General features: G+C 41.6%; 1 pseudogene; it reads left to right on the forward strand.

Annotated features, from left to right (window-relative positions):
- Nucleotides 1–821: 821 nt before the first annotated feature.
- Nucleotides 822–3,220, forward strand: LOC131894489 (beta-defensin 13-like; annotated as a pseudogene).
- The last annotated feature ends 15,465 nt before the right edge of the window (nt 3,221–18,685 follow it).

Here is an 18,685-nt window from a genome sequence, read left to right on the forward strand (position 1 = left end):
AGTAGTGTGAGAATTGATGTGTCAAGCACTCACTCTGTTGGGGATGTTAATTTTTATTCTTCCAGATAACTATCCTGCACACAACTCCACAGTGGCTCCTTTACTTTTAGAATAAAATCAAAGCCATCTGTGTAGTACAAAGACATATGGCTTTTCCACCATGAATAATTATGGAAGAAATATTAAGAATTATGCCATCTTCACAGCCTTACATATGCATAAGCCTGAAAGATTTAACCACAATTTGCTTTGTTTATTCATGAATCCCCCTAAGCAGTAGCTTCCCATGAGAAAACTAAACAACACTAATGTAAGAACCTAATGGAGAAAATCAATCAAATTTGAGCTTTCTTCTATGAAGTTTAATATCTATTGGGATATCTAATTTATTCTAGACTTCACATTTTAAAAGCCACTATACCAGGTATCAATCAATTAATCAACAACCAGTGTATAAAACTTATAAAAGAGTACATTATACACAAAACTTTAAGGCAGGAAGAAAAGAGAAAATGGTTGTAGATTTTGTGGAAATGTGGACACTTGAGATGGAACATGAAAGGAACTGGGGGAAGCCTAAGTGGAAAGAGAATAGAATATTCCAGGCAACAAGGCAGGGTTCTTTCTCTGCCTTGCCCCCTAATAAAGACTTAGACAAAAACCTGACCCACTGGCTCACATGTTACTCAATGGGGCATGGAAAATAATTCTCTTAAGGCTGTTTCTGAGCAGTAGAATCAGTCTTACTCTATTCTCTCAATAAAGGAGCCAGGCTCCATGACTGTACCTCCTTCATCTCCTCTCCACTGATGCCTAGAGACATGAGAATCTTTTCCTTAATTGTTGCTGGGCCCATTCTTCTTGTTTAACTTTACCCAGGTAAGAGAAAAATCCCTGGAGAGGTAGTGTTGGCAATTTAATTGGGATCTGTCTTTAGAAAAGCAAGCTAACTTCTGGGAAACTTCACCATTCATCTCTGTGATCTCTAACCGTCTCGGGCTCAACCAGGCACTGAGCAGAGAAACAAAAGAATACAATTACACTGTCTTCGATCATCAACACATACACACATACACAGACTTAGAAGCTTAATAGCTCACCTGCTCCAGAACTCAGCCTATTCATATTGGAATTCCAGTAAGCAGTGTGTGTGTGTGTGTGTGTGTGTGTGTGTGTGTGTGTGTGTGTGAAAACTATGAACACTATCGCCAAGGCAATGAGGTGGAAGTGAGTTCAATGATCCATAGAAGGCAGCACACATGACATTCACATAGCTGAGGCTGAATCTTAATTCCAACCCTCACAAACTATTTGAACTCTGTGTTTACTTTTCTGTAAGAGGCAATAATGAGAGCATTTTGGTTAACTTTATATCTGAAACTTCAAGATCATATAATAATAGGCACAGTTTATGGTTGATCTGCCTACAATTATTTTGTACTGTTTAAATTTTAAACTAAATTTTACTGCTATTTAAGTTTTGAACTACATCAGACACTATTAGAAACACAAAGAAAAAGCATCTTGTTGGAAAGGTTTGTTTATTGGAGTTAGAAAGCAGATTGCCACCTTCCTAGGAAGAGATGTTCTCTTTCGGTATTAGCTAGCTGATTTGAACAGAGGAATGACCTGTGACTAAGGGCATCACATATGATTTACCAGGAGTCTGAGCTCTGCACCCCCTCAGATTTAGTAATTCAGGATTTGCCTTTTGGCCTAGTAAACGATTAGTGGATAACTAACAACGGCTCTCATCCCCTAGCCGGGGCTGCATTTGCATTTTACAGAAGGTCCCTGTGCACAAAGCTGGATGGCCAGTGTGAAATTGACTGCCTTACCTTCAAAGCAAAGATCGGAGGGCTGCTGAGCTGACTTAACACCACTGTGCTGCAGAGAAAGGAAAGAAACACTGAGTTCTCAGCACCTCCTACAAGGCAGAGTCTCTGAACAAAGCTCTCTGGACTTTCTCTCATTGGCCTCCTCCCCAGTCTCAGACACTGTATCCCATAAACCCTGCACACTCTCTTTCTGGCAAAGAGTCTATGCACTATTTCACTGGCTGATAAAAGTAAGAAAACACATAAAAGCAGGTAAGATGGAAGACCAGCTGACTTCTCTACTTCTCTCCCTAGCTTTAAGCAGATCTTTGACAATTGGTTTTCTTCCCCAGTCTCTGATACCTGTAATTAGAAGGAACTTGACCCTTGCAGTAAATGGACTACCTGCTAGACACCGATGGCTTCAGCAGGAGCCCAGCCATGAGTGTCGAGGAATTGTTTAGGCTGCCTTCCATTTACTGCATGTCCTAGAGCATGGAGTTCCATATAGAATGGAGCTCATATCAAAACTCAGGTTGGCTATAGAGTGAATATGTCTCACACTGGCCACTTCCAGAGAACTTACATCATAGCCCAGGCAGACAGCCCAGTCCTCAGAAGTGGTGAACTCAGTGCCTTGCTATAGATGAGCCCACATTCAGTTTCTGACTGACTACATTCATAATATAGACTTCTGGCTTTTGTGTCTCATGTCCTTAGCATGCCCATTAAAGAGTGTTCTGGGTGAGGATGGAACATTGAAGGCCATTCATAAAGGTGGGACATCTCTTAGGAGAAAAAGTGGTCAGCTGAGTGGAAGGAGAGGTAAACGCAACCTGCTGAAAAAGAAAGCAGGCCGACACTTCCCCAAACTCCACTTGCAAACCTGTGCGCCATCTCTCCCACAGAAAAACGGCAAGCTCTGGTTTGCCCTATGCCCTAATTCAACAAAACTGGAAGGCCAATGTATTTCACAGACCACTTTTAGCATGGAGCTCTCCTCCTGAAAGTAGAGATGCTTCCTCAGCTCAGGCTGCAGGACTCTCTAGCCTAACCCCATTCAGCTTGCTTCCTGTGAAGGTGAAAATAAAAGAGAACCAAATAAAACTATTTTCTATAACCAGACAGCATTTTTTGATGTTTTAGAATGAGAGCTGGAGATGGAGAGATGACTCAGCAACTGAGCATACGCAGTGCTCCTGCAGAGGACTCAGCTTCAGTTCCCAGCACCCACACTGGGCAGCTCACAACGGCCTGGCACTCCAGTTTCAAGGGCTCCAATGACTTCTTCAGGCTTCCTTAGGCACCTGTGTGTACATGGCACACAACATCTCACAACGACAATGTACAGATACATACCAATAAATAAGCAAATCTTAATAAACAATGCGTGTTTTCACGAATTAGCCTGGTGTTAGTGCTTGTCTTGGTGGTATTACATTTCTTCTTAAAACTGTGCCAGAAAGGACCATGTAGTCTCTGCCTTTATCAAAAGAAATTCTGTTTCAGCTGAAACTGAGCGTCTGTAAGTGTGTGTCACGTCCCATCTCATTTCTCCCTCTCTCTTCTTTCTTTCAATGTCAAATGGTTAGGAACGTAACACGCACTTTCCCGTCACCACTGTTTTCAAACTGTCTTCTCTTGCAGTCTGTAGAAAAGTCTACCTTCGTTGTGACAATAGAATTTATCTCTATGAAGAAGCCACCATTCTCTTCACGAAGGTTTCCATCGTCTCTGGCGGTCTAGGATCTGCATACATCTTCTCGGCCTTTTCTAAGATGTCCTACAATGTGGTTCAGTCCCGGACTTAACCATTCTTTCGACGTGCCTTTGAGGACTTGACTTCTGGAGCTTTTCTTCCCTTTCCCCATTCATTCAGTCTCTGATGGCTTTTCCTAGTTCTTTTCTTGCTGGGATTCTTTCACCTGCATTTTCCCATCTTACTGCATGTGTTCCTTTAAGTTCCCACTCAGCACTGTGGCTTCCATTCTCATGTGATGCAATAGCACTTATTCTCCAGCTTTTCTGAGCCCCACGTCTTCCTCCTGCCCAGGGTGGGAAGTGGCTGACTTGGTCCCAAGGGGCTTACAGAACCCTTGGAGGTGACAGAACAACTGTGTATCTTAATTATGGAAATGGCTGTATAATCATGCATCTGTCAAATGGATATGACCAGTGCATGCATGCACACATACAAGTGCATGCAAGCATACACAAACATGCACACATGTCTAAGCTGTGTCTTCACAGTATACATGTATGCATTTGAGATAAGTTATAGGTTGGCATGAATTTATAACTGTAACCCTGGAAGTTAACTATGTCTATGACGAACCTTTTTATGATACAGTCATAAATATTTTGTAAATTAATTTGGAAGTGCTTTTCTTTTACTGGAATGAATATGGTTTTTCAGAAATTGATTATATAAGCAAAATAGTTTATAGGATTTTAGGAACTGGGGAGGGCACATGCTGTCTGCAGACACTGAAATTATTCACTACCAGTATGAGAAGAAATCTCATAGATGATTCTTCTCAGTGTTTTCGCTTTGTAGAGAAGTCCATGACTTCCTAGTGCCCTGGTGAAGTTCAATGTCACAGAGCCAATTAAGTGTCAGTGCCAAAAAGACATCCTACTACCTTAGTTTTAGTTCCTTGTTCTTCTCCCTGCATCCCACACAGGTTAATCTGTGCTGGTCGTCTCTGATGACTGCTCATGAGCGGTTATTACAGGTAGCAGCACTTGCAAATGAAGATCTCTAATATTTATGAGTTCGCTTGAGACCTGTGTAAATCATCCGTCCTTGTTGCCTGTTTAAATTGAAATGTTTCTTAATTACTTTTAAACATCATCAGGTCATAGCATTTTAATACTTTAATCTTCTTTCAGCAACATGAATTTTATTGCTAATCTGTATTTGATTTAAGTGCAATCCTGGCCCATAACAATAAGAAACTTATCTGTGGTTAACTACCTGTCACAACCTCTATTCTGATTGGTCCCCAGGAGGGAAGTGCTAGATCCTGGTGTCTCCCGGGGTTAGAGATTGTCCATCATGGGGAATTACACAGTCATTACCATGCTCCTTTCTTAGCTCACATCCCATCCCACAAGGATATGTACCCAGGCATGTGTGCAATGATGCTGTAGAGGAATCACTGAAGACTCATTTCACATAGATGATAAACAGTAGATCTTCTCCCATGTATTGCCCTCATGCCTACTAATGATGAAATGTTAGCTGAAGGGTTTTGGAAGCTCATCAGGGAAGATGCTGTGGCCACAGGGAAGAACTTCTCACATAAGTGGCATTTCAACATCTGCCTGTGAGTGAAAGTTGCTCCCAGAATGTTGCCTCCCAGGATCAGGGCCATGGACCACCACCTGGAGGAGAATTGAAGAGGGAGCTTCTGGGGGGTGTTTGTAAGAAGCCAACTGAGTACTCTTGGGACCAAGAAACTACGAAGCAAAGAAACTCTGCGTCTGTGGTGTGTGTGTGTGTGTGTGTGTGTGTGTGTGTGTGTGTGTGTCTGTCTGTCTGTCTGTCTGTCTGTGTCTGTGTGTGTCTGTGTGTTTGGGGGATGGCTAGTAAGTGGGATGCCGTTTTTCCATACTATCATAGCAGACAGGCTCTACAAGGCCCAAAATCAAGCTTGTTTGGCCTGTATTTAAAACAATAGTTTTGTAAAACTTTAAATTTGGTGGTATCAGACATTGAGTCTGTGACGATAGGCCCAATTTCACGGAGCAAGAGTGGTTTACAAAACTCAACCTGATAATACCATTTGAATTTTTTCTTCACATTTTGGCAGCTCCATTTTGATATTAGAATCCTCTAGGGTAGTTTACATTTCAAATGTTCAAATTCTTAGCTCCCAAATTTTATTTCATTCCATTTTATAGTTTATATTCTATCTTTCTATTAATATTTCCATTTTATGATACACAATTCTCTTGACCTCTTTCAGGCTTTAACCCAGGGGTTTTTTTTGTTGTTGATGTTGTTTTTGGTTTGTTTGGGTTTTTTTTTTTTTTTGGAGTGTTGAGATATTTTTAAAAGCTTTTATTTTTGTCAAAAAACTATTCTCTGACACTTGTTAAAACGCATTAAAGAGGACCTTTTCCTGGATCATCAGCAATAGATAGATATGAGGGCCAGTGAACCAGAGTCTCTGGAGAGATGAGATTTGGGGGTCAAGTCCAAACACTGCACTGGAAAGTGGGAAAAGACAAGAAGAAAAATAGAGGTCAATGAAGAGAAAGTTACTGCAGGAAAAGAAAACATAGGAAATGTAGATTCTGAAAAACACAACTTTACAAGATTCTTAGTGATGAGAAAAAAGCCAACCTCAAAAGTCAGGCAATGGCGCCCTCTAGTGGAAAGGTCATTCAGTAACGCGACTTAAACGCAAGCTGCTTTTTTTGGTATGCCACTCCCACCCTCTTTTCACTCAAATGGCTCAAAAGGACTTTCACTATCATGGATCCCAGTGTTCTGTCATTTCCCCCGTGTGTGTTACTTGCCCGTTAAGATATGTCTGTCCAGTGAGGGACACAAACGCAACATAGTCAGCAATGCCTTCAAAGAAAGAGTTTATTGAGAAAGAAGGGGATGCTCTGCTGTCCTGGTTTTGGTGTAGGAGTGAAAGTGGCCCCCGTATGTCTGAGTTTGTCTGGTTTATTTTTTGTCTTTTTCTGATCATGCACCGTCTTTTTCTGTTGTTCTCTGTTGTCTGTTGGATTTCTGTTTTTAAGTTTTGTTGCAGAGACGGGAATCGAACTGAGCACAGCCAAACTTCCTCTAAGCTGCATGCAACATTTTCAGGATTTCCGTGCTCCTGGTTGCCTCTAAGCTAGCTGCGCACTGAAGCCTGCTCTCTCTCTGTCCCTCTCGTTGGCTTGCAGGAACCAGCTGTTTAAGTACCATTGGTCCATCAAGTACTTCTCTACGCCCTTCTGTTTGAGAACCTTTTCCTTCACTCTGCTTCTGAAGGATGTCCTTTTCTAGGTTGTCCTGTCTGCCAGCCGGCTCCTGTCTCTGAGCATGGAGCTCTGACTGTGGCCACTCCCTCACCGCTGGGCGGGGGTGATGTGGCATCCCTGGTGGGCACCATAAGCCCCCCCACCCCCACCCCCACCCCGCGCTTCCCCCCTCGTTCCACTGCCGGCGGTTCTCTGTGCTGCTGCAGCTGGCCTGCACCCAGAACTTTTTATCTCTAATCTTTCTTTGTACTCTGCTTGCGCTCTCTCTCGCTCTCACAACTGGATTCGGTTTTGCAGGGATTAGGTGTCTTTTGGGTATGGTTAATATCGAAATATCGTTTTATGGTGTTCCACTTGATTAAAAAGCTGGCTCTGGAGTTGGGGTGGTACGGCCTCCCTCTTCCGACCCAAGCATGATTGTTTAAAATTTTCCTCCAAAATTTCTGTCCTGGGTCAGAAGGCCATCTGACTCTAGGACAAAGAGAGAAAACAAAACAGCCCAAGAAAGGACACTTGTGCTTTAAAAAAAAAAAAAAATCTAAACTATAAACTTTATGTACCTTAAGATTTGTAAACTAATTGGATATGGCTAAAACCCTATAAAACAAAAATCAGTAAGGAAAACAAAACCTAATGCCAGCATTTTCTGAGTTCCTGTGGATGTCTGTTTTTTGTTTGTTTTATTATCGTTTTCTGTTTAATGTCGTCCAGGTTACAGATACTTACATTATTTTACAACTTAAGGACTTTATAAGATAAGGAATACTTACCAAGCTTTTCAGGTTGTCTGCCTCCATCTGCAGACACACACAAACTGGTTATAAAATAAAATCTTCTGTCTAAAATCTCTCAATAATAACTCTAGATATGCTTGCTTAAAATAATCAGAGCTGGACTTGTTAAAAGTTAATGTTCTGCAAAAGAAGGAAATAAGCAAGGTTAATTGACCTTCACCGAAGAATCCAGACACAGCTTCTATCTGGTTGTAAGCAATTAGGTCCTAATTGCATGAAGTCTAAAGGTTTTCTGGAGAAGCTAGGTTTATAGGATAAAAACAAGAATAAGGATGGGGTCCACCTAGGCAATGATGGAAATGCTGTTCTATATACTGGGTAAGAACTCCAGACATTGTCTAACACCCTTAGGAACAAATCTCTTATAACAAAGGCAAATTAATTTGTCACTGTTATGTCTCATGTTATTTCAATCTTTTTAAAAAAGATACTCCCCCCCGCCCCCGCTTGGTTCTTGTTTATAAAAGTTGTTCTCCCATTCGAGATTGTGGATGTTCAAAACTCTTGCTAAAATGTAAAATTTCTCTTGGGGTCTCTAGGACCATTGGAGGTGTGGTGGCAGACGAAACTATAAAATTCAAAAACATTAGCTTGAAACTTGTAACAAAAAGGTTAATAACTAAAAACCTGCACACGGGTAATCTTAATTTGCTGTTGGGTGCTTATATGTAACTTGAAATCACATCTGTTTATCTCCTAGGTAGACTAAGGAGACAATCACAGGTCCTCACAATACTGTGAATTAAGTTAGACTTTCAGATGATGATTTTTGTTCTGAAATTTTTAAATAAAAAATAACATGTGTTTAATAAATAAAACATACTTGATGAATAAGGTTTGTAAATTCCTAAAGTCTACACAGATTTACAATAACTGATTTAAAGACATACATCTAGCCCCTTTGTCTTTGCTAACTTGCTCAAGCTTTAACTATCTGGATAAACTGAGTAATATAAAAAATTATAATATTCTGTAATGGCATACTATAAAATAAAAATAAATAAAATTTATAATCTCTTTTTGGGCTATATTTATGGTTTTATAAAACTCCCAGTCTCTCTATGGGCTACATTTATGATCTAAAATTTTATTTTGATACTGAGAGCTTCAATTCAAAAATTATAATATTTAAGGTTAAAACTTACAGGGATAAAACTGTAAAATACTAATCTTATTAAAGCTGCTAGCTTCTTATAAACTATTAAGGACAATTATGCAATTAATGTTCAGTCATCTTACAAATGATCAAATTCTTTATTGTGCTCAGAACGATGCTTATAATCATGCTAAGTACAAGTGTAATTTATTTTCAGGGACAAGGTTTTCTTTAGCCTCCTGTATATGTTTTCAAGGTTAAGCTTAAAGCAAGTAACTAAAAACAAGTGAAGTTTGTTTAGCTCAGATATACTTAATAGATGATGGTCCTCAAACTTGTCAGAGAACTGCTGAATATACTATTTATTTAAAATGCCTAGTGAAGAAAGGTTACTATGACAGACAGACCAAGACACCAGTTCTTAGTGGTGACCCCAAGGTCTCCAAAGAAGATGTTGTGACATATCGACTCTACCTGGAGTGTGGTAACACTATCCAATGGGCAAAACTGCCCCAAATGTCTCACCTGCCACCAGGACCCTGCCCAAACTGTAGACAAGCAGGACACTGGAGAGTTGATTGCCCCACTACGCCTAGACAAAGTAAAGTCAGTCCTCCAAGTTCCTTCTGCACAGAAAAGCCTCTCAGGTCTTCTGGACCTGGTGGCTGAACACTGAGGCTGCCCTGGGACCTCTGCCCCCAAGGAAGCCATCAACATCACAGGAATGATGTGGGGTGACCATCTAGGTAATGGGCAAGTCTCTGCCATTTTAACTGATACAAAGGCCATTTGGATTATACTTTCAGCTATAATTTATCCTTCTCAGATCTCTGATGGCACTGATGACTAGACTGGCTAACTTTGTCAACTTGGCAGCAGCTGGCACCCAGCTCCTCCTTCCAAGGCTGCTGCCACCTTGTTAGTTCATTTTATAGGTAAAAATCAGGCCTTGCTTTTTCTAGAGCTACTAGGTCTCCTGCTGTGAAAGGCTGACAGGTTTGTCTTGCTATCAGGCTTCATATTAAAGAATAAACAGGTTTCAAATGTAACTTTTTATTCTTACCTTATTTAAAAGAACATTCTTTCCAACGACTGTCTCAGTAATAACTACTCATGTCTCTGACAAATGATTAGATAAAAAGAAAACCACTTAAAGTCTTGGCAAGTTATGAGTGTCTAAGAATATGTTCTAAAGTATATAAAATTCTGAGTATATGAAAGTTTAAGTTTTGAGGGTCTAAAAATGATTTAATATATATTATACAAATTGTAAAGATATAAGAAAATGATTAAGGGTGTATAAAAATGGAAAATATTTCAAATTTCTTTCCCTCTTCTATGCTATTGCCATACTAAGATTTCAAAAGCTGAGACTTTTAAAATTGATAAATGAGTTTGATAAGCTGGTAGAGCTGACTGCTTACTATTCAGTCACAAACTCAAGATTTTAAATTTCCTTTGGTTGTCTGCTAAAGAGAGATATAAAGGTGCTTCTCATTAGACTAAAACATCTCTGTCCAAACTGTATATACTCATCTCTCTGGACAGAGGAAAAAGTATTTATTATTTTTAACCCAAATCCATAGCTTTTTCTAGGACTCAAAGGCATGAGTCTATTTCTGCTGTCTTACAGATACCTGTTAGCTGCTTTTTCTACATGTGGATTTTAGTACAGATCACATACAGTGGTAATGCTAATATATATAAAACTTTTATCTCCTTCTGTAAACCAAAAAATTCATGTAAGTACATGGAACTGAGGAAGTCATAAGACTTGGATCAACCTTTCACGGGTCAAATGGACTCCAGAAAAGTACAGCCCAAGTTTTCACTGCCTATTTCTGTGGATGGGATCTCTCTCTCTCTCTCTCTCTCTCTCTCTCTCTCTCTCTCTCTCTCTCCTGGTCCTGGGACTCCTCCCCTCCCAAAACTATCAGGATAATGGACCTAAAAGTTATAAATGTAAAATTTTCCCTTAAATTTCTAAACTTTAACTTCTACTCCTAGTTCATTAATTGTCCCCACAGATTCCAATCAACTAAAGACTGTAAACTGCTCAAAAAACACCAACCTCAGTGGTCCTGCAAAACTAACTAGTCCTGGACTTGAAGCCAATGTAAACCCCACACGTCTGACAAAGTTTCCTACCAGCTTGAGCCCAGCTTTGGACCAGCATTTCAGACTGCTCCAAAGTTACCTGCAATTCACTAGCCTCAGATGGTCCAACAGAAACTGTACAATACAACAGATGTACCCTGCTCCTCCAAGCCTTTGACTAGCATTCAAGCCTTCCTGGACCTGACAACAATATCCTACATCAACTGAGAAGCAGTTACAGAAGGTTAGGTCCAAAGAAAAAGAACAGTTCTCCTCTACCAAAGGAGCCACTTCCCTATCACTGTCAAAGGAAGCAAGCGGTTGTCCATGATGCCTATTAGCATACCAGAGCTCATGCTGGCCTCTAGGCTCCTTCAGTATTAGAAAAACCTGTCAAATTTAGAAAGATGCAAAGAGTTACTCAAGAGAGGGCTGTAATCCGATTGAAAGGCTTAATTAAAATGTCAACTTTAATCTTTAAAAAATTGTGATTCAATCATTTGACTCTTATGATCTAGAGCCAGTAGGGAATGTTAAGGCTAAAGAAGCTCCATTTTATGCCAGGCATCCATCTTGGTACCCACCAGCCATTTATTCCTGGAAGATAGGTTCCCAGTAACTCTGACACAGTGACCCTATAGTCTTTTCCCTGGTGTCACAAACTCCATTAAGAAGGCCTGATTTGAGCATGTACCCGCAATTGCTGTGCATTCTTGTTTACAACAGTGATGTCATATTTGGAAGAGGAGAGTCTGGGAATCTACAGAGGTACCAAAGCTGCAAAGAATCAGACATCAGAGTAGGTAACATGTGGAGCATTCAGTGTTGGCAGTGTGTACAGCCACAGAGATCAAAGTCTACCACTGAGGGAAAGGAAATGACAGTCATGTGGCCTTGGAGTGGATGATCAGAAGGAAAATGAGACAGTCAGAGGAGACCCTGGGGGAGGAGCCAGCAGATGTGAACTTAGTTTATCTCACAGCATTAGAAACTGTGTGGAAAGAAAGAAGGAGAGGCTGGGATGAGGGCTTGTTGGGTTCTGGAGGAGGAATTTGGAAACAAGGTTGAAATAAAGGTTGGGGCAAGGGACTGGTGAAGTGAGGGACACATTGGAAACAGTGACGAACCTTTCTGTCCAAGGAACAACTGGGCCCAGAACACCCATTGGAGCAACCATTAGAGTGGAGTTGGACAAACCAGAGAATATAGAGATGAAAGCCAAGGGAAAGAGATGGAAGAGGTGTAGGCCAGAACACAGAGCAGCTGACATCCCTAGGAGAGAGAACACTGAAGGGCATTTGGACCTTGACAGGGCCTGAGGGTGGAGAGGTCCCCGGATCCTTTTGGGACTCACTCATATCTCCTTTGCCACTCACAGGTGAAATGCAGAGACTGTGGGGCCTTTGGCCACAGATCAAGGAGCAGGAGGTGCCCCATCAGGTGTGGCTCTGGGCTCCTAGTGCCACAGCCTCTGGAAGCCCGGGAGGAGAAAGAAAACCAGGATCCTCACAAGGGCCAGGCTCTCTAGAACCCAGGGACCATAAGCCAGACTGAGAGAGACATGAAACTGAGCCAAGTGACAAAACAGAGATGAGTGATGGGCAAGGGCAAGGGTAAGGGGCTGGCAAGAGAGAAGGTTCTAGGTGCAGCAAAGCTTATCCAGATACTATATCTCAAATCCCCATCCTTAAACACATACAGAAGGGCCAGATACCTACAAAGGAGTCTGCCCATTGGAGGCAAAAGCTGATGTGTTCCTGTACTATTGTCTGTCCCATAGCTGTGATAAGCTGCAGAGGAAGGATCCCTTTCAGAAGTTTCCCATGGATACTCCAAGGAGGGACCAGGACATCAACCTGGCTGTGAATAAAACTAGTGATCCTGTCCCTGAAAGTCTGTTTCCCTGTGTCCTGTACCCTTTTCTCTTTTTCTGGCATGTGGCCTCTTTGCTTACCTCATGTCCTCTGTGCCTGTCAGATTTCATGACTCAGTTGCAGCAAAGGTTCATTTGGTCGCTTTCAGATATCAGATTGCCTTGGGTTTTGATGAGTGAACCTCGGCTGTGAGGTGCTGTGGGATGGTCTGTATGTCAAGTGTGTTGCTGATTGGTCAGTAAATAAATCACTGATTGGCCATTGGCTAGGCAGGAAGTATAGGCGGGACAAGGAAAAGAATTCTGGGAAGTGGAAGGCTGAGAGAGAGACACCGCCAGCCGCCATCAGGACAAGAAAGATGTAAAGTACCGGTAAGCCACAAGCCACGTGGCAAAGTAAAGATTAATAGAAATGGGCTAAATATAAGCGTAAGAGCTAGACAATAACAGGCCTGAGCTAATGGCCAAGCAGTTTAAATAATGTAAGAGTCTGTGTGTTTATTTTATAAGTGGACTCTGGGACTGGCGGGACTTGGTGGCGGGAGCTGGAGAGAAATTCTCCAGCAACAAATGGCGCCCAACGTGGGGCAAGAGTTTCCACCTAAAAACTTAGAAAAAAGATTCTAAAACGGAGCTAAAAACAGCTCCTAGTTGTCTCTTTCAAGCTAGCGGCAGCCTGCGTGTTTGAGCTACTATGGCGGGTTCCTGGCGTGCATGCTCGACCTATAGTATGGTGGGAATGAGGCCTCTGCAAGTGGCACGTTAAGCTGTGTGATGGATTTAGCCTTTGCTAGTACAAAACAAAAAAAGAGGTTTCTGGGCTACACGCTACTTTGGTAAAAGTGTAGACCCATTTCTGAGAGTTACGGCTCCCAGAGCTGGCGGAAAGCGGACTGCCGCCATGTTGGGAAGCTGAAGTGGGCGGAGCCAGCAGCCACTGCGCCGTTTCAGGCTTAGAAGGCTGCAGTTTAAAAGCAATAGGCTCAAGATAATATAAAAAAATAAGCCACGTAAAGATGGCTACCACACAGAGAATCTGGATTATGTTCTCTTTGATATTCGTAACTGCAGAAAAACATTTGATTGTAAAAGCTGTTGAGTTATGCCAAAATGTATATTTTAAAGGTACCTTGACTTCAAAATTTGGATATAAGGATATGTTGCTTTGGAAAAGAGTCTCTGCTTTTGTTTCCACAGAAAGCCAGAGACTATGGATTTGTTCCAGATTAAGATACATCAGGTTTGACCAGCCAAGACCCCCTGAAAGGTCTCCAATGACACCATGGCCCAGATGATTCAACATCCAGAATGGTTTCAAGTCAACTGGCTCAGATATACAGCCTCACGGACTACTCCATGATCCTAAAATTTTCTTTCTGTCTCCAGAAGATACAGCGCCCCCCTCCAACAGGAAGTAGTAAGAGAAGCTACGCCCAAATTCCCAAATATACCAAGCTGGCTTTAGAGATGGAATTGGCTCACTCCCCCTCTAAACCCAGACATATTGCTCAAAAAAAAAAAAAATGGTTAAGAGATTCTTGTGTCCCAAATCAGAAGAGCCCTCTGGTATGGAACAGAAAAAAACCAATATTTTTATTTAAAACAGGTTGATTATAAATACAATCTCTTTCTAAAGAAAAAAAGGGGATAGTTTAGATATGATAGGATGAAAGGGTAGATTAATGAACCTACTTTTAAAGAGTAACAACTTGTTTAAAATGTTTTACATTGCTATAGATTTTAGTTTATTGATACAAGTTTAAACTTAATTTTGTTATACTGTATATATATTTCTATTCTTGTTTGAGGTATTATGTTTATGTAACTCATTTAAAATTGTAATGGATAATTAAAAAATAGATTAATAATTAGTCATCTATGATAATCATATTTGTAGCCATGTTAGTTAAGTCTTCCAGGTATACATAGATATATTTCAGATAGATAGGTAGTCTTCAAACACTTCAAAGACCTACAGAATATGGCATTTAAAATGTTTTAAAAATTTAGACTTTTTGGACAGTGAGACATGTCTGCTCCTGACAGCACCGATTTACTTCAGAGAGGAGGATGGGCATCGAAGACACTCCATACGGAGTTTATCTTCACCTTGACAAAAATAGCCATTTGGGCAAGAAACTGTTCTTGCCTGGACTGCTTGATCAACTGGACATGCAGGACCTATACAAAGGTGACCACTGAACTTTGCTTGACAAAATGGTCCTTCAGGTTCCTGCTTTGCAGAGAAAACTGCCAGACATTCTACAGGACACAGAGAAAAGTGAATAAGAGACTCTAGGCCTGTGGGCTGAAGACAGATGCCCCAACTTTACAAGAGAACTTTGAATGACTGTCCAGGCTGCCAGCTGTCTCTGTCTACCCTACAAGACTCCTAAAAGTTGCTTATATCCTTCTCCATTTCTCAGGTAGTAGTATATCCTTCTGAGGTCTTTGATGTGGTTAAAGACTAGATACTTACAATTTTCCTTAGTTATAATAAAAGATAAGTTAGATATAAAACCTTAAACTTACAAATATAAGATAGATAGGATCTCTTCTTTAATATTGTAACTGTAATTCTTGCTTGATAATTGTTTTGTTATATGTAATTTTACTATGTTAAAGTTAAAACCTTCCTTTTTAAGAAAAGAAAAGGGGAAGTGCTGTGGGATGGTCTGTATGTCAAGTGTGTTGCTGATTGGTCAGTAAATAAATCACTGATTGGCCATTGGCTAGGCAGGAAGTATAGGCGGGACAAGGAAAAGAATTCTGGGAAGTGGAAGGCTGAGAGAGAGACACCGCCAGCCGCCATCAGGACAAGAAAGATGTAAAGTACCGGTAAGCCACAAGCCACGTGGCAAAGTAAAGATTAATAGAAATGGGCTAAATATAAGCGTAAGAGCTAGACAATAACAGGCCTGAGCTAATGGCCAAGCAGTTTAAATAATGTAAGAGTCTGTGTGTTTATTTTATAAGTGGACTCTGGGACTGGCGGGACTTGGTGGCGGGAGCTGGAGAGAAATTCTCCAGCAACAGTGAGGGTCTCCCCATGGTAGGATGAATAGGCTCTTCCTTGCTTGACCTTGAGAATGACCTTGGATCTTAGACTTAAGCTCAGCCTTCTTTCTGAGGTCCCATGACAAACATGGCCAGCCCTGTTAGCTTTCTGTTAGCGACCTTCCAGTCTGTCTACAGATTTAGTTCTTGCCATTTGGGACAGCTTTTCTCTGCTGCTACTAGAATGAAGATTTTGATGAGAGGATCTTAAGTGGCGCGCACACACACACACACACACACACACACACACACACAAACATACATATATATATATATATATATATATATATATATATATATATATATATATATATATATATATATATATAAATTACCTCCATACCAATCTGTTGGCTACAGAGTTGACCCCAAAGACCATTGTGAGAGTCAGACAAGGCAGGGCATCTAGAAATGCCCTTTCCCCTACTTCACATCCGGCTTGAGATGATTAGAATTCTCCATACACTGTTAGATACATGGTAATCTGAAGTTGTTTCCAGGTGGCCACAGGAGGATCCTACCCTTCATCCTATCTGTATCTTTCTATCCACACATCACTATTTTGTTTTCTATACATTTTGACAGAAAACACATACACACATACATAAACTTTTGAGTCATCAAAGTGAGGTTGACCTAAACTTTGCAGGGAGGCTGTAACCCTACAACTCTCCCTGCCCAGGCCATCCATCCTGCAGATTTAGGATAACTAATGTGGGCCATTACAACCTGAGAGACTTCACGTGAGTGTGGCCCCTTACAAATGCTTTACCAGAGTGTTAATCCTCTGAGCTCCTTGTGTTGTTTTGAAAGCCTTCACTGCCTTTCCATGCTGACAAAATCATCCTGACCATCCCCTGTTCGTCTTCTAGACAATACCCAAAGATGCAAGTCTTCATTGCTAGGAACCTTTACAAAAGGCCAGTGCCAGACCGAATTCAGACTACTGTGCCACCTGCCAAAAGTCTTTGGCGAGACAGATGTACCCTGGAAAACCAACCATGGAAAACTATGCTAGCTCCTGCATCTTAACTTCCAGGCAGGAGAAAGGTCAGAACATGGTTGTCACTGGTGTCAAAAAGCCAGTGTTGAGGCAAGAGGGCAGACAGGCAGCCTCAAAAGACCCACCCAATCAAAAGCAAAAGGGTACCTCGAAATAACAACCCATTGCTGTCCACAAAGGAAATGGAGTGAGTCAAGTGTTCCATACAGAGTCCAAAGAACAGGGGACCAATGGGAAAACAAAGCGCAGCCAGCATTCTGCCTTTCACAAGCTTAGAGAGATCCCCAATGTAAGATTATGGGTCCCAGGCAAGAAACCATGCGGAGACTGCACACAGCCTAGGCCGAATCCCCCAAAGAAACCAAAGGTCACTTACTGGGAAACACCAGAGGAGAGCAATGAAGGATTATTTCAAAGGACTCCACCCAGAGAGTCAGTCCCAGGCCATTGCAAAAGGGCGTGGTCAAAACAAGGCACCTGAAAGGAGCGAGAAAGTTGGAGTCCAGGTGCCCAAGCTGATGAGCTACAACTAAAAAGCCGAGTTGCTCCCAGGCAGACCTTGTATTGAGTTCCAGGAGCCATTGGCTACACATATTCAGGCCAGTCTCTGAGAATGATATTTACCAGACTCCATGGTGATTTCTGGACTTCCAGGTTTGTGACAGTAGGCCAGGGTCTTCTCATGGAGAAGCAGACACATTCTTCTGAGACTCCTGCCTCTCAGGAGAAAGAGGATGGAGCACACTCCCAGCACCCATGCAGTGTCCTCTATGAGGACCTTCAGATATCCTCCAATTCAGAGGACAGTGATGGAGAGTGAGCAACCACCTAGTAAGAAGACGCCACCTACCTATTCAGACTGCCTAGATACTTCCCCATAATAACGTGATGGACCCTTCAGGAGTCAAAACAATCCCAGTGGACCAGTACATACTTCCCAAGAATGAACTAGGGAGAAGACTGGAACCTGTCAGGTTCGCTTCCAAATGGCAGCAACACCAAACACCCCTCTCATGCCTGGATTGACATCTCCAAGCAACTAGCTTCCCCTCAGCATGGACTCTGGATTCTGCTCAATAACCACAATGTTCAGAACTATGTTTTAGTTGTCATATAGTGTAGCATGAATCTTAAAAGTTCTTATTAATAATAACAAACCCAGAGCCAGGTATTGGAGTGAATGCTGGAAGAACAGAGAAGCAGAACAAGCCACAGCCACCTCACCTTGACAGTTCCTCAGCTGATCCTGTTTCCTCAGACTGGAAGGCTCTGAGTCCTCATCCAAATGGATCTCCGCTGAACTGCTGCTCAAAAGCCTAAAAGCTTAACCAGCTCTAGTTCCTGGTCCTCACTCCTTATATACCTTTCTGCTTTCTGCCATCACTTCCTGGGATTAAAGGCTCACTGCCTGGGATTAAACGCATGAGTCACAATGCTTGGCTGTTTCCAGTGTGGCTTTAAACTCACAGATATCTGGAGGGATCTCTGCCCTCTAAGTGATAGGATTAAAGGTGTGTATGCCACCAGTTTTGTCCTCTATATCTAGTGGCTGTTCTGTTCTCTGAACACAGATAAGTTTATTAGGGTGCACAATATTTTGGGGAATACAATATCACCACAATATAGTATGACATTATCCATGTCAGCAATAAAATAGTCCTAGAAAAGATGCCAGTGCAGAGTTTTGTTTTGTTTCAAGAACATGGGGTTTTTCATACTACCTGGGGTTAAATAACAATCCACAAACCCAAGTAGCAATCAACTTACCTCATCAGTGTGCCAGACAGACACTGTGCACACCCATATCCACCTTGTGATCTTTTTTAAATTTATTTTTATTTTGCAATACAATTCAGTTCTACATATCAGCCACAGATTCCCCTGTTCTCCCCACTCCGGCCCCATCTTGTGATCTTAAGAACGTTGAGAGATAGGACAATCTGTAGTCTTCCCCTTACAAAC

Source organism: Peromyscus eremicus, chromosome 17, assembly GCF_949786415.1.
Source record: "Peromyscus eremicus chromosome 17, PerEre_H2_v1, whole genome shotgun sequence".
NCBI lineage: Eukaryota > Metazoa > Chordata > Mammalia > Rodentia > Cricetidae > Peromyscus > Peromyscus eremicus.